The 15,768-nt window shown below is 54.8% G+C and overlaps 1 protein-coding gene across 7 annotated transcripts in view; it reads left to right on the top strand.

Moving 5' to 3' along the window:
* vav2 (vav guanine nucleotide exchange factor 2) overlaps positions 1-15,768 on the top strand; it is a 271,817-nt gene that overhangs the window by 1,458 nt on the left and 254,591 nt on the right. The window lies entirely within an intron of this gene.

Below are 15,768 nucleotides of genomic sequence, written 5' to 3'. Positions count from 1 at the left end.
GCATATCCCACAGTAAAGGGCCAACTGACCAGTGCCCAGCTCCTGGCCAACCCTCGGCGCACTAATGTCCTCGGCTCTGACAGGGATACAGTAATTAGTGCGGGTAAATACCTGGGCATCAGATGGTTCCTATCACAGTGTCGTTTAAGGTCTCTGTGTCAGTGGCTGAGCCTGATCCTGGGTCAGTGGCTGAGCCTGATCCTGGGTCAGTGGCTGAGCCTGATCCTGGGTCAGTGCCTTTTGGGAATGTAAATTTTCCATCGATTATCAGTGTGGTCGATTAAATTTTGATGCATCATCGCATGGCTTGAAGGGATCAGATTCCTGGTTAAGTTGCTTGTATTGTTGGGTAATGTCAAGCTGCCTGAATTTAATCTTCATTCCATCTTCTGTCTTAATTGGTTTCCTGGTGATTGAAACTGGGAGAAGAAATTTCAATATTTGCTTTGGGAATGTGGGTGCGGTGTGTAATGGGCGGGGGGGGTGTGTAATGGGGTACAGTACTGGTGGGTACAGGTCTGTCACTGTATAACACTGGGGTACAGTACTGGTGGGTACAGGTCTGTCACTATATAACACTGGGGTACAGTACTGGTGGGTACAGGTCTGTCACTGTATAACACGGGTACAGTACTGGTGGGTACAGGTCTGTCACTAACACTGGGGTACAGTACTGGTGGGTACAGGTCTGTCACGGTATAAAACTGGGGTACAGTACTGGTGGGTACAGGTCTGTCACTGTATAACACTGGGGTACAGTACTGGTGGGTACAGGTCTATCACTGTATAACACTGGGGTACAGTACTGGTGGGTACAGATCTGTCACTATAAAACTGGGGTACAGTACTGGTGGGTACAGGTCTGTCACGGTATAAAACTGGGGTACAGTACTGGTGGGTACAGGTCTGTCACTGTATAACACTGGGGTACAGTACTGGTGGGTGCAGGTCTGTCACTATAACACGGGTACAGTACTGGTGGGTACAGGTCTGTCACTGTATAACACTGGGGTACAGTATTGGTGGGTACAGGTCTGTCACTGGAGATCTTGGGGTGGCAGTGATTTGATTTTGCTGCGGGGCTCTCTGGTTGGTGACTGCAGTGTTTACTTGCCCTCCCGGGGTTATGATGCCAGCCTGATTGAATTGTCCGTGTGCCAGCGTGATCATGGTGGGGGCTGAACAACAGAAGTAAATGAACTGCAGGCGGTGTTTTGGGAGCTGCAATGTGTGTGAGAGGGAGCAAGGCATCCTGTGCTGGCGATGATCAGCGTGCTGTGGGAAACTCTGATCGACCCAGGAGAGAGATGGGAAGTTTAAATTTCGCTGCAGTTTGGTGGGAGTGAGCCATCGTGGGTTAAGGAGAGACCGACTCCCAGATGTCCCGCCGATATACCTCCTCGATGGGCCTTGCCCCTGGTGCCCAGTGTCCCGCCGATATACCTCCTCGATGGGCCCTGCCCCTGGTGCCCAGTGTCCCGCCGATATACCTCCTCGATGGGCCCTGGTGCCCAGTGTCCCGCCGATATACTTCCTCGATGGGCCCTGTCCCTGGTGCCCAGTGTCCCGCCGATATACCTCCTCGATGGGCCCTGCCCCTGGTGCCCAGATGTCCCGCCGATATATATCCTCGATGGGCCCTGCCCCTGGTGACCAGTGTCCCGCCGATATACCTCCTCGATGGGCCCTGCCCCTGGTGACCAGTGTCCCGCCGATATACCTCCTCGATGGGCCAAGCCCCTGGTGCCCAGTGTCCCGCCGATATAGCACCTCGATGGGCCCTGCCCCTGGTGCCCAGTGTCCCGCCGATATACCTCCTCGATGGGCCAAGCCCCTGGTGCCCAGTGTCCCGCCGATATAGCTCCTCGATGGGCCCTGCCCCTGGTGCCCAGTGTCCCGCCGATATACCTCCTCGATGGGCCCTGCCCCTGGTGCCCAGTGTCCCGCCGATATACCTCCTCGATGGGCCCTGCCCCTGGTGCCCAGTGTCCCGCCGATACACCTCCTCGATGGGCCCTGCCCCTGGTGCCCAGTGTCCCGCCGATATACCTCCTCGATGGGCCCTGCCCCTGGTGACCAGTGTCCCGCCGATATACCTCCTCGATGGGCTCTGCCCCTGGTGACCAGTGTCCCGCCGATATACCTCCTCGATGGGCCCTGCCCCTGGTGCCCAGATGTTGAGGGCGATGTTTTGACCTCTGCCTCTCCTGGGAATTTGCAGATGATGTGGGGAACAGCTGTTGACTGATCGACAGCCAGGATGGCTCAGGGTCAAAGGTTAGGAGCTGTGCTCTGCGGGAGCCGTTTAATGGGAGGTGCTGGATCTCCAGTGAGTGGTCACTATGCAGTGCGATCATTTCCTCCCTCCCTCTTCCCTCGGGGTAGAGTCTCCTCCAGCCAGACACGCACCCCAGCGACCAGTCTTCGTGTGTGAACCGAGACTGAGTGTCAGCAGATTCTCCACACTGGCTTCACTGCCGCACCTGATCCTGCTCTTGTCCGGTACACCCCCCCTCCCCCCCTCGCTCCGCACACCGCCTCTCACCAGCTGATTCAGCACAGGCCAGTGTTTGATCATAGCAATAACATCGTAAATCTGCAGACTGGTTATTTTTGGGACGGGGACAGGAGGTCGCGGGTCACTGTTAGACCGAACGAGAGGTCGCGGGTCACTGTTAGACCGAACGAGAGGTCGCGGGTCACTGTTAGACCGAACGAGAGGTCGCGGGTCACTGTTAGACCGAACGAGAGGTCGCGAGTCACTGTTGGACCGAACGAGAGGTCGCGGGTCACTGTTAGACCGAACGAGAGGTCGCGGGTCACTGTTAGACCGAACGAGAGGTCGCGGGTCACTGTTAGACCGAACTAGAGGTCACAGGTCACTGATAGACGGAGGCCAGGAACAATTTGCCATACGGAGTGTGAGGTGTGTTTGTCGCGACTCAGGGACCTCAGAACAAATCATTGAACAGTTCCTGCTTTTAGGACGTGTTTCACCTCATCAACTGTTTGAGCTGCGATAGAAATGGTCCCTGTCTTAAACTGCTCACGGTTTCTTTAATAACTGACCTGCCATTACTGTTAGGTTAATAATTAGCATTAATCTTCTGTAAAGATATTTTATATTCCCTTCGAGCCTCTCGGCAGTTTGCAGATTGAAAGTGTATCTGAAGTTTGTTGAATTTTTAACCGTGAGCCAGGTTCCTCGGCATTTATTGCTTTTGTAATAACTGCACGTCAATCTCGCAGCTCGCCCGACCTCACTGTAACCGGAGATCTCTCCCTCGGCCTCACTGTAACCGGAGAGATCTCCCTCGGCCTCACTGTAACCGGAGATCTCTCCCTCGGCCTCACTGTAACCGGAGATCTCTCCCTCGGCCTCACTGTAACCGGAGAGATCTCCCTCGGCCTCACTGTAACCGGAGATCTCTCCCTCGGCCTCACTGTAACCGGAGAGATCTCTCCCTCGGCCTCACTGTAACCGGAGAGATCTCCCTCGGCCTCACTGTAACCGGAGATCTCTCCCTCGGCCTCACTGTAACCGGAGAGATCTCTCCCTCGGCCTCACTGTAACCGGAGATCTCTCCCTCGGCCTCACTGTAACCGGAGATCTCTCCCTCGGCCTCACTGTAACCGGAGATCTCTCCCTCGGCCTCACTGTAACCGGAGATCTCTCCCTCGGCCTCACTGTAACCGGAGATCTCTCCCTCGGCCTCACTGTAACCGGAGATCTCTCCCTCGGCCTCACTGTAACCGGAGATCTCTCCCTCGGCCTCACTGTAACCGGAGATCTCTCCCTCGGCCTCACTGTAACCGGAGATCTCTCCCTCGGCCTCACTGTAACCGGAGATCTCTCCCTCGGCCTCACTGTAACCGGAGATCTCTCCCTCGGCCTCACTGTAACCGGAGATCTCTCCCTCGGCCTCACTGTACCCGGAGATCTCTCCCTCGGCCTCACTGTAACCGGAGATCTCTCCCTCGGCCTCACTGTAACCGGAGATCTCTCCCTCGGCCTCACTGTAACCGAGCGATTTTGAAATCATTGCACTGATTGCTGCAGGAAACACCCTACACTGTCACTGTATAACACTGGGTGTAGTACTGCTGGGTACAGTTGTGAGGGATTGTGAATGTGAGAGATAGTAACACAGCCGTCCAAACACCAATCCGAGTGAACCAAATCATTAAACAATGCAAAGAAACCAACCTGGAACATTGGAACAAAATAACCGAAAGCCAAAGCAGATTAGAATGTTACCGGGCCCTAAAAAGAGAATATAAACTGGCAGACTACCTCACGACCATCAGAGACACAAAACAGAGACAGACCCTCACCAGGTACAGACTAAGCGACCACCAACTGGAAATTGAAAAAGGCAGATACAAGAAATCCTGGCAGCCTAGAGAGAATAGAATATGCGATCAATGTCTGGCCGGCGAGGTTGAAACAGAAATGCATTTCCTCCTAAAATGCGAAAAATTCAACACATCAAGAAACATATTATTCAACAAGCTAAGCCAAACAACCCCAGATTTCAAGGAATTGGATGACCTGTCAAAATTGAGATTAGTCCTGGGAGAAGGAGACAGACCATACCTTGGGGCCAAATATGTAACAACATGTCACAACCTGAGGACTGTTTAAAATTAAGACTGTTTAAAATTAATATTGAACGTACCAAATGAAGTACAAAGACTGTTTAAAATTAATATTGTTTAAAAGTAATATTGTATGTACCCAACAAATGTCAAATCGATTGACACCTACAGAACGTTTGAAAATGTACCTTTTTGCTATGTAAGCTTTGGCAATATGGTTCTCTGTAAACTTTCATGCCAATAAAGCATTTGAATTTGAAAAATTTGAATTTGTATATTGCACACAATATCTGATTTCCAGTACTTGCTGTTGGCTTTGATTGGTTTATTACAGGGTGTTGGTTTAAGTTGGGTTTTCCCTGTTGTCAGAGACACTGTTCTCCAATCACTGGGGGAAATTCCACTTTTACTGCACCGGATTCCAGGATATTTGCTCTGATTTAGAGATCATATTCCACGTCTTGTTGATTGTGGCGTGGAAGCTGTGTCGCGGTCTGTTCGTTAAGATGGAAGTGACCCAAACATCCCCCCTCCCTCCTCCCTCCCTCCCACCTTGCCCGCTCCCTCCTCACTCCCTCCCCCCCTCGCCCCCTCGCCCCCTCCCCCCTCGCCCCTCGCCCCTCCCCCCTCCTCACTCGCCCCTCCCCCTCGCCCCTGGCCCCCTGGCCCTCGCCCCCTCGCCACCTCCCCCCTGCCCACTCCCCCTCGCCCCCTCCCCCTCGCCCCCTCCCCCTCGCCCTCGCCCCCTCCCCCTCGCCCCCTCCCCCTCGCCCCCTCGCCCCCTCCCGCCCTCGCCCCCTCCCCCTCGCCCCCTCGCCCCTCGCCCCTCGCCCCCTCGCCCCTCTCCTCCCCTCCCCCCTCGCCCCTCGCCCCCTCCCCCCTCCCCCCTCGCCCCTCGCCCCCTCGCCCCCTCCCCCCTCGCCCCCTCCCCCCTCGCCCCCCTGCCCCCTGCCCTCTCCCCCCTCGCCCCCTCCCCCCTCGCCCCCTCCCCCCTCGCCCCCTCCCCCCTCGCCCCCTCCCCCCTCGCCCCCTCCCCCCTCGCCCCCTCGCCTCCTCCCCCCTCGCCCCCTCCCCCCTCGCCCCCTCCCCCCTCGCCCCCTCCCCCCTCGCCCCCTCCCCCCTCGCCCCCTCCCCCCTCGCCCCCTCCCCCCTCGCCCCCTCCCCCCTCGCCCCCTCGCCCCTCGCCCCTCCCCCCTCGCCCCCTCCCCCCTCGCCCCCTCCCCCCTCGCCCCCTCGCCCCCTCGCCCCCTCCCCCCTCGCCCCCTCCCCCCTCGCCCCCCTGCCCCCTGCCCTCTCCCCCCTCGCCCCCTCCCCCCTCGCCCCCTCCCCCCTCGCCCCCTCCCCCCTCGCCCCCTCGCCTCCTCCCCCCTCGCCCCCTCCCCCCTCGCCCCCTCCCCCCTCCCCCCTCGCCCCCTCCCCCCTCGCCCCCTCGCCCCTCGCCCCCTCGCCCCTCGCCCCTCGCCCCCTCCCCCCCCTCCCCCCTCGCCCCCTCGCCCCCCTGCCCCCTGCCCTCTCCCCCCTCGCCCCCTCCCCCTCGCCCCCTCCCCCCTCGCCCCCTCCCCCCTCGCCCCCTCCCCCCTCGCCCCCTCCCCCCTCGCCCCCTCCCCCCTCGCCCCCTCCCCCCTCGCCCCCTCCCCCCTCGCCTCCTCGCCCCCTCCCCCCTCGCCCCCTCCCCCCTCGCCCCCTCGCCCCCTCGCCCCCTCCCCCCTCGCCCCCTCGCCCCCTCCCCCCTCGCCCTCCCCCCCCTCCCCCCCCTCCCCCCCCTCCCCCCCCTCCCCCCTCTCCCCCTCCCCCTCTCCCCCTCTCCCCCTCTCCCTCTCCCCCTCTCCCCCTCTCCCCCTCCCCCCTCGCCCCCTCGCCCCCTCCCCCCTCCCCCCTCCCCCCTCGCCCCCTCCCCCCCTCCCCCCCTCCCCCCTCCCCCCCTCTCCCCCTCCCCCTTCGCCCCCTTGCCCCCCCTCCCCCTCCCCCTCGCCCCCCTGCCCCGCCCCCCTCCCCCCTCGCCCCCTCCCTTCCCCCCTTCCCCCCCTCCCTTCCTCCCCCCTCCCTTCCAATACAATACAATACAATACAAATCGCTTTATTGGCATGATAAGGTACATCTTATGTTGCCAAAGCATCAAAATACATTTATGGTTGAACACATAAACGCGGTTCCATTCATACAGTGTATAAACAGGTATATCCCTGAGTTTATAAATATATTTTCGCCTTGTTTATATATATTCTTGTCTTAGTTTACTGGTTGTCCCTCTGTTCATGGCAAGCTGTAACATAGTGTGCCGCCAGTGTTACACAGCTTCTCTCCTCCCCCAGTAGGAATGGGAGTTTTTGGTTGTCAGTCAGATTTCTGAATTCAGGGCATATTTGTGAGAATTTTTGATAGAAATTCTCTCTGATGCCCTGATATTTTCCACAGGCTGTGAGGAAGTGCATCTCTGTCTCAACTACTCCCTGACTGCAGTGAGAGCATATCCTGTCTTCTCTTGGCAGCCTGGTCTGCCTGTGTCTGCCTTTTTCGATCTCCCTTCCACCCCCCTCCCTTCCTCCCCCCTCCCTTCCTCCCCCCTCCCTTCCTCCCCCCTCCCTTCCTCCCCCCTCCCTTCCACCCCCCCTCCCTTCCACCCCCCCTCCCTTCCTCCCCCCCTCCCTTCCACCCCCCCTCCCTTCCTCCCCCCTCCCTTCCTCCCTCTCGCACTCTCTCGTGTGATGGTCTTGATGGGGCACTTGATAGTGATCAGGGACAGGAACCCGAGCTGATTGCTCGCTGCCTTGCTCGGGGCACTGAGACGAGTGGCTGCTTCGACTGGTACCCTGGTTGAGATCCGCGAACTCTACACAAACCGGGATGGAACCTGTGATCTTGCTGCTCTGTGGGGCTCAGAGCCGCCCTTGAGGACTGTATACTGACTGATCCACCAGAACACCTGAGGTTAACTTGTAATCTTTCATTGAGAGGCCAGCGGGAGCTGTTACTTTGGAATGTAAAATTGCTGCATAATTTATTCTTAAAATATGATGAAATATGCAGTAGCTGGGTTAATTAGTGTCTCTGGTCTCACCGCTCCCACACCACGCTGCCCCCCTGTGCCCGGTGACGCCGCCCCCCTGTACACCCTCTAGCTGAGTCCCCAGCAGTGATGGGGTAATCCGGGTTTACCCCACCCCTCGACAATAGTGGGTGAATTTGGGGTCTACACGAGTCCCCCTAGATCGGTGGGATGGGCTTGAGCAACTCGCAAACCCCTGGCATTGGAGGGCAATTCAGAGGAAGGTCATCACCTGATATAGCACGATGACATTTCAATGGCCTTTGATCGTGACGAGGGGAGGATGCTGGGTGTCTCACCGTGTTGTGTTTAATGTTGAGGTTGAGAACTCCTGTTTTGTGTGTGTGGGGGGGGAGTTCTTGGATCAAAGCACTGACTTTATTCCCAGGAGCTGTGGAGATATGTTCAGGCAGTGCTTATGAGGGTTCTATTTTAGGAGAACAGTGCACTTGGCTGATGACAGATTTTGAATAAACTGACACCCAGGCAGTGTCTGCCTGAGGGTCCGAAATGCAAAATAAGACAAACACGTTTAAATGCGATTCACTGACCTCTCTGCAGATGCCTCAGCCACAGTGCTGCACAGTGAAGCATCTGGTGTGGGTGAAACTCGCACACAGCATTGCTCAGGGAGCTGAATCCAGGCAAATAACCTTTAACATGACCAATTACTGAATCAGAGATATGCAGGGGACAGGAGGCAGGCCAGCGAGGGTCCTGTACCATCAGGGTCCCTTACTTACATTTGCATTTCTAAAGAAATAAATACTCCTCAAGTTTCAAATTGTTTGCTTGTTACTCCCAGTGCCAATACTCAGGGAGTGCTGCACTGTCGGAGGGGCAGTACTGAGTGAGCGCTGCACTGTCGGAGGGGCAGTACTGAGTGAGCGCTGCACTGTCGGAGGGGCAGTACTGAGGGAGCGCTGCACTGTCGGAGGGGCAGTACTGAGGGAGCGCCGCACTGTCGGAGGGGCAGTACTGAGGGAGTGCTGCACTGTCGGAGGGGCAGTACTGAGTGAGCGCTGCACTGTCGGAGGGGCAGTACTGAGGGAGCGCTGCACTGTCGGAGGGGCAGTACTGAGGGAGCGCCGCACTGTCGGAGGGGCAGTACTGAGGGAGCGCTGCACTGTCGGAGGGGCAGTACTGAGGGAGTGCCGCACTGTCGGAGGGGCAGTACTGAGTGAGCGCTGCACTGTCGGAGGGGCAGTACTGAGGGAGCGCTGCACTGTCGGAGGGGCAGTACTGAGAGAGTGCTGCACTGTCAGCGGTGCCGTCTTTCCGATGAAACATTAAACCGAGGCCCAGTCTGCGCTCTCAGGTGGATGTAAAAGATGCCAGAGCACTATTGGAAGAAGAGCAGGGGAGTGATCCCCAGTGTCCTGCCCAATATTTATCCCTTAACCAATATCACTAGAACAGATGATCTGGTCATTATCACATTGCTGTTTGTGGGAGTTTGCTGTGCATAATTTGACTGCCGCGTTTCCTACATTACAACAGTGACCACACTTCCAAAGTGCTTCCTTGGCTGTAAAACGCTTTGGGACGTCCTGAGGTCATGAAAGCGCTGTAGAAATGAAAGTCTTTCTTTCTTTTAGTAGTTCTTCACTTTTTTCTTTCCCCAACACCGCCCCCCCCCCCCCCCCCCCAATCTTCCCCCTTGCCGATGCTGATTCGGGTTGAGTTTCAGTACCACAATCGGTATAGTTACCCTAATAACGGAAAACGCTGGAAAAACTCAGCAGGCCAGGCAACATCTGTGGAGAGAGAAACGGAGTTAACGTTTCAGGTCGAAGACCTTTCGTCAGGACTGAGAAAAAAGCAGGAAATGAAACAGATTAAGAAGCAAGTTTGGGGGCTGGGAAATGGGGGAGGGGATGAAAGAACAAAAGGGAAGGTCTGGGAGAGGTGAGGAGACATGGGGCAGAAATTCCTCCCCAAACGGGTGAGTACGGAAGGGGTACTCACGCGTCTGGCTGGAGGAAATGCCGGTTTTCAGCATGCACAGCGCATGCGCTGAAAACCGGCATTTCCTCTCTAACCCAAGAGGTGAAGAGGCTAGCGCGTGCGCTGTAGGGGGCAGCGCGTGCGTCTTGGATTTCCTCGGTTTTGGGGGATTTGCACATGTGTAAAGGCCTCCGGTCTTTACGCTTGTAAAAAGCACACGTAAGTATTTATTTTTACAGGTAAGTGGTGTTTTAGTGTAATTTAGAATTTTTTTTCCCACAGGTTCATTATTTTAAAGAATCTACAATAAGTTAAGTTTAGTTTTAGACCCTTTTTATTAAAAATTTATTTTTTTCAAAAAAAAAAATTATTGTTTAAATTATTTTTTTAAACTTATTTATACTTAATTTAATGATTGGGATGTTTTTTAAAATTTTTATTTAAAGTTTAAATAGTGTTTTGGGCCCCCGTAGTTTTCATGAGTTTGACAGTTCTTACTCTCAAACTCATGAATGAACCTTCCCCTCCCCTGATTGGTTGTACAGTGCTCACCTGATCCCAGCCGGCACATCGCACTAACTACGCCGCTGGATCAGGTAAGCACAGCGCGCCGACATCTGAACCGGGCCTGTGACAGGAAATGCAAGCAGGCCCGGGCTTCAGATGTCAGCGCGCAGGGTGAGTGCAGATCGGGGGTTTGCACCCGTGGCAAGCCCCCGACACCAAGTTCTGGGCCAATATTAAGAGATATTCAAGGCGAGACGAGATGGTAATAGGACAGGTAAAGAGACAAAGGATGGCTCTAGATGAAGTGTGAAATGCGCTGGCAGAGTGAGAGACAGCTGCCCTGTGGGAGAGAGAAACAGGAAAAGGCACAAACCAAAGGTGTGGATAAAAAATATATAAAAATATAACAGAGGCCGAGGTTATGATCTGAAATTGCTGAACTCGATGTCAAGTCCAGAAGGCTGTAAAGTGCCTAATCGGAAGATGAGGTGCTGTTCCTCGAGCTTACGCTGAGCTTCCGTGGAACAATGCAAGAGGCCGCAGACAGTGAGGTCTGAGTGGGAACGGAGCGGTGAATTGAAATGACAGGCAACCGGAAGCTCGGGGTCACCCTTATGGACTGAACGGAGATGTTCCGCAGGGCATAATTACCCTGTTACCCCTGCTTTACCCTGTACCTGAGCGGGCGAATTTAGTTGACCAGCGCTCCCTGTTGGGTTAGTGCATGTTGGATGGGGAGCTGTGCGACCCAGAAACCAATCAGTAGCCGGTTGGTCCTCATCTCAACAGTTTCAATTCTCTCTCGTCCATCTTGACCACTCACCTACCGATAGTTCACCTCCAACCCTTCCCGCTGCCCTCCTCATTCTCCTGCCGCCCTCCTCCCCTGAATGTGCCTGTTCTGTCTTTGATTTATTTAGAGAGAAATTGGGCAGAATAATTGGAAGGAGACACTGATTAGATAGAAGGGACGGGGGTGGAGAGAGGCACGGTAATGGGAGGGCGGAGGAACTGAGATACTCGAGTACAAAGGCAGCAAGGCAAGGTTGCAGTGGAGTCTGGCTGAAGAGAAAGAACAGATTAAAAGGCAGAAATAACCTAAAAGGATAGAAAGTTAATATAGAAAATGGAGAAATGGGAGGAAAAGGACAGAAAATTAAGAGAAACATGTTGCAGGATGTGGAAAAAGGAAAGCCTTTATAAAAAGGACAGAGAAAACCAGCTTCAAATGTCTGCTCTTTATCTCTCTGTGTCTCTTGTTTTTATCTATATCTCCTGGTTTCTCTCTCTCTCTTTCCCCCTCTGTGGTTTTTGTTCATCTGCCCTTCTTCCCCTCCCCCACATCTGTGCCTTGCTCACCAATAGTCTCCGCCCTGCCTCGTGTACGACTTGCCCAGTCTTTGCTAATGTAACTCTGACACAGGCTGCCCGCTGGCAGTTTGATCTGCAGCGATGTGTTCTAACGTGTCCTGTGTGTGTAATAATTTGTCTAAAGCAAAAAAATTCTTACTGAATAAATCCTTGTTAAATCAGCAGAAGAGAGAAGGATGACGCAGTTCAGCAGTGATTGGGAGGCGGGGAGAGAGAGGTGGGGGTTAGATTGCTGCATGAGTCACACCACCGTCTCAGCCCAAGACAGCACGAGAGCCAAGGGGGACAGGACAGCAAGTAAATGATGTGTTGGGCACAGCTGGGGAGGGCGTGGAAACTGTCTTAAAATTCCTCTTTCCTTTTTGTCCCCACTCCAAAGAACTCTGTGTGGTTCACTATCTGGCTCACACTTACTGCACTCGCGTGTGACAAATCGCCACATCAGCACCGTGTGTACAGGAGGGGAGACCCCCAGGGGAGGGGGCCGCTAACACCTTCATTGCAAATTGCAGTGTCCTTTCCCCTAAATGGGACGTTTAGTCCGAGTATTCGCACGCTTGTCAGCTGCTGGTGTGAGTGGTGCGGTTTGCACACTCGCTGGGCTGGCCCGTTGCAATCTCCCTGTGCAGTGTGGGCTCTGTGCTACATGGGAAACCCAGCCTCGGATCCTGCTGGCGAGAGATGAGGCGCTCTGCTCCATCTCCCATTCCTGCTACCCCATTTCATTCTTCAAAAACATTTCAAATACAAAGAGACAAACCAGTTCCAAGGACAGAGTCTCCGTCGAGTTGAGGGGTCAGCTGCTGCAGAGAGCAACCTGTTAACCCTTAATCACCAGTCGGTCACACTGCTGGTTATTGGCTGAGTACAGAAGGACTGCGGAGACACTGGACTTGATTTAATAAAAGCTGCAGATTCCTGGACATGTGGTTCCGTTAAAGCTTTGCCTAAACCCAGTGACGGAAGGTGACTGGCAGCTGTGGAGAGGAGCGAGAATTGGGGCCTGTTCAGGCCCTGGGACCGGGGTGGTGGCGGGGGGGACGGTGTGTGACTGCCTTGGGCTGCATTTGGTCCCCTCCCGAATGCTGTGAAGGTTGGCACTGCAGCAGATATCACACCCACTGGGTAAACGTTCCCACTGGAGAGGAGACAGCTGCTGCTCGGGTTCCGGCTGAGAGGTCAGTTTGACCGGTTAAACGCTGGCCTTGGTTCGGTGGCCGAACTCTCTCCTGAGTCAGGGGTCATGGATTCAAGCCCGTAAGGGTACAAAGCAAAAAAGTTATGCTAAACCTTTATAAATCATTGGTTCGGCCCCAGCTGGAGTATTGTGTCCAATTCTGGGCCCCACACTTTTGGAAGGATGTCCAGGCCTTGGAGAGGGTGCAGAGGAGATTCACTGGAATGGTACCAGGGATGAGGGACTTCAGTGATGTGGAGAGACTGGAGAAGCTGGGGTTGTTCTCCTTGGAGCAGAGAAGGTTAAGGGGAGATTTGATAGAGGTGTTCAAAATCAGGAACGGTTTTGATAGAGTAAATAAGGAGAAACTGTTTCCAGTGGCAGGAGGGTCGGTAACCAGAGGACACAGATTTAAGATAATTGACAAAAGAACCAGAGTTGGAGATGAGGAGAATGTTTTTCCGCAGCGAGTTGTTGTGATCTGGAATGCGCTGCCTGAAAGGGCGGTGGAAGCGGATTCAATAGTAACTTTCAAAAGGGAATTGGATAAATTCTCTCTTTGTCAAGCAACGCCCAATTTTAAAATTCTCCTCCTTGTTTTCAAATCCCTCCATGGCCTCGCCCCTCCCTATCTCTGTAATCTCCTCCAGCCCCATAACCCTCCGAGATCTCTGCACTCCTCTAATTCTGGCTTCTTGAACATCTCCCGATTTTAATCCCTCCACCATTGGCAGCCATCCCATCCTCTCATTGAATTACAGTATGCAGATGATGCTTGCGTCTGCGGACACGCGGAGTTCGAACTCCAAACTATCGTCAACACCTTCACTGAAGCGTACGAGAGCATGGGCCTTACACTAAACATCCGTAAGACAAATGTCCTCTACCAACCTGCCCCCGCCACACAGGACTGCCCCCCGATTATCAAAATCCACGACAAGGCCTTGGACAAGGTGGACCACTTTCCATACCTCGGGAGCCTACTGTCAACAAGGGCAGACATCGATGACGAAGTCCAACACCGCCTTCAGTGTGCCAGTGCAGCCTTCAGTCACCTGAGGAAGAGAGTGTTTGAAGACCAGGACCTCAAACCTGGCACTAAGCTCATGGTCTGCAGAACAGCAGTGATACCCACCCTGCTGTATGCCCAGAGACATGTACCATGTACAGCAGGCACCTCAAAGCACTGGAGAGGTACCACCAACGCTGCCTCCGCAAGATCCTGCAAATCCATTGGCAGGATAGGCGCACCAACGTCGGTGTTCTCGCTCAAGCCAACATCCCCAGCATCGAAGCTTTGACCACGCTCAATCAGCTCCAATAGACGGGTCACATTGTCCGCATGCCCGATACGAGACTCCCAAAACAAGCGCTCTACTCGGAGCTCCGGCATGGCAAGAGAGCCCCAGGTGGGCAGAGGAAACGCTTAAAGGACACCCTCAAAGCCTCCTTGAAAAAGTGTAACATCCCCACTGACACCTGGGAATCCCTGGCCCAAGACCGCACAAAGTGGAGGAGAAACACCCGGGAAGGCGCCGAACACCTCGAGTCTCTTCGCCGGGAGCAAGCGGAAGCCAAGCGCAGGCAACGCAAGGAGCGCACGTCAACCCAAACACCCCACCCACCCGCCCCTTCAACCACCGTCTGCCCCACCTGTGACAGAGACTGTAGGTCCCGCATTGGACTCATCAGTCACCTGAGAACTCATTTCTAATGTGGAAGCAAGTCATCCTCGGTTCCGAGGGACTGCTTAAGAAGGATTGATGGCCGTGCCTTCAGCTACCTGGGCCCTGAGCTCTGGAATTCCCTCCCTAAACCTCTCCGCCTCTCTCTCCTCCTTTAAGACGCTCCTTAAAACCGACCTCTCTGACCGAGCTTTTGGCCACCTGTCCTAATATCTCCTTATGTGGCTCGGTGTCAGATTTTGACTGATCTTCTCTTCTCTTAACGCTCCTATGAAGCACCTTGGGACGTCTTACTAAGTTAAAGGCGCAGTATAAGTAAGCTGTTGTTGTCTCCAAACTCTTCCCCCCCCCCCCCGCCCCGCGCTCCCTTCCCCCCCCCGTGCGCGCTCCCCCTGCGCTCCCTCCCCCCCCCCCCGCGCTCCCTTGCTCCCTTCCCCCCCCCTCCCCGCGCTCTCCCCCCCCCCCGGTGAGGAATTATTTGTGCGCTGTGGGGGCTGGAGCAGGAGGGGCTTCAACCCTTCACGGACGATCTTAGCACCTCGTCACTGGAGAGAGTTTTGGGGAAACTGAGTGTGATGTATAGCATCAGTTCCAGGTTCATTCTGAGTTTAAAAGTCGGGTGGAGTTGCTGCTGAAATTCTGGGAATGTTGGTGAACTCGGTGCTGTCAAACCCTATCTGATCCTGGAGTCAGTTTATTCCCAAACTCACTTGTACATGAGCCTCCCCAGGAGGTCACTGCCGCCGGGCATGTGGAGTGTTGAAACTTATGAGGCCTGTGCATAAGGTCGTGTCTGAATTATTAAAAGATGCAGGAATTATAAATCACTGAGTGTTTTACGTTTAGAGTATCCAGTGTGCAATTCCTGAGCATTGCTGTGTATTGGCAGCAAAATCTCGTCCTTGCTTCCAATCCCTCCAGCGCCCTTTCCCCGCTCAGCAACCACCTGCACTGTGCTCCTGCACACTCTCCTCGCTCGTTACAAAGAAGGAATAACTTCCACTTACATTGTGCTCTTCACAATCTCGGCACCTTACAATTAAATCAATGACCAGATCATCTGATTTACTGATGTTGCTTGTGGGATAGATATTGGCCCAAGACACTGGGGAGAACTCCCCCTGCTCCTCTTCGATTAGTGGAAGAAGTGATGGTTTACATCCACCTGCGAGGGCAGACGGGGCCTCGATTTATGGAGGGTAACGCTCGGGGGCTGGGCATAGAGCCGCTGTCAGAAACCAGAATTGTTGTCGTGCTTTGGCAAGAACATTATTGATTGAGTCAAGCGGAATGTCACGAGTTCAAGCCCCATCCAGAGACTTCAGCACGTAATCCAGGCTGAGACTGCAGTACTGAGGGAGCGCCGCACTGTCGGCGGGGCAGTACTGAGGGAGCGCCGCACTGTCGGCGGGGCAGTACTGAGGGAGCGCCGCAC

Source organism: Somniosus microcephalus, chromosome 23, assembly GCF_052327205.1.
Source record: "Somniosus microcephalus isolate GS21.2 chromosome 23, FLI_Smic_1.0, whole genome shotgun sequence".
Taxonomy (NCBI): domain Eukaryota; kingdom Metazoa; phylum Chordata; class Chondrichthyes; order Squaliformes; family Somniosidae; genus Somniosus; species Somniosus microcephalus.
Note: the sequence above shows the minus strand (reverse complement) of the source record. Positions and strands in the feature narration are given on the sequence as shown.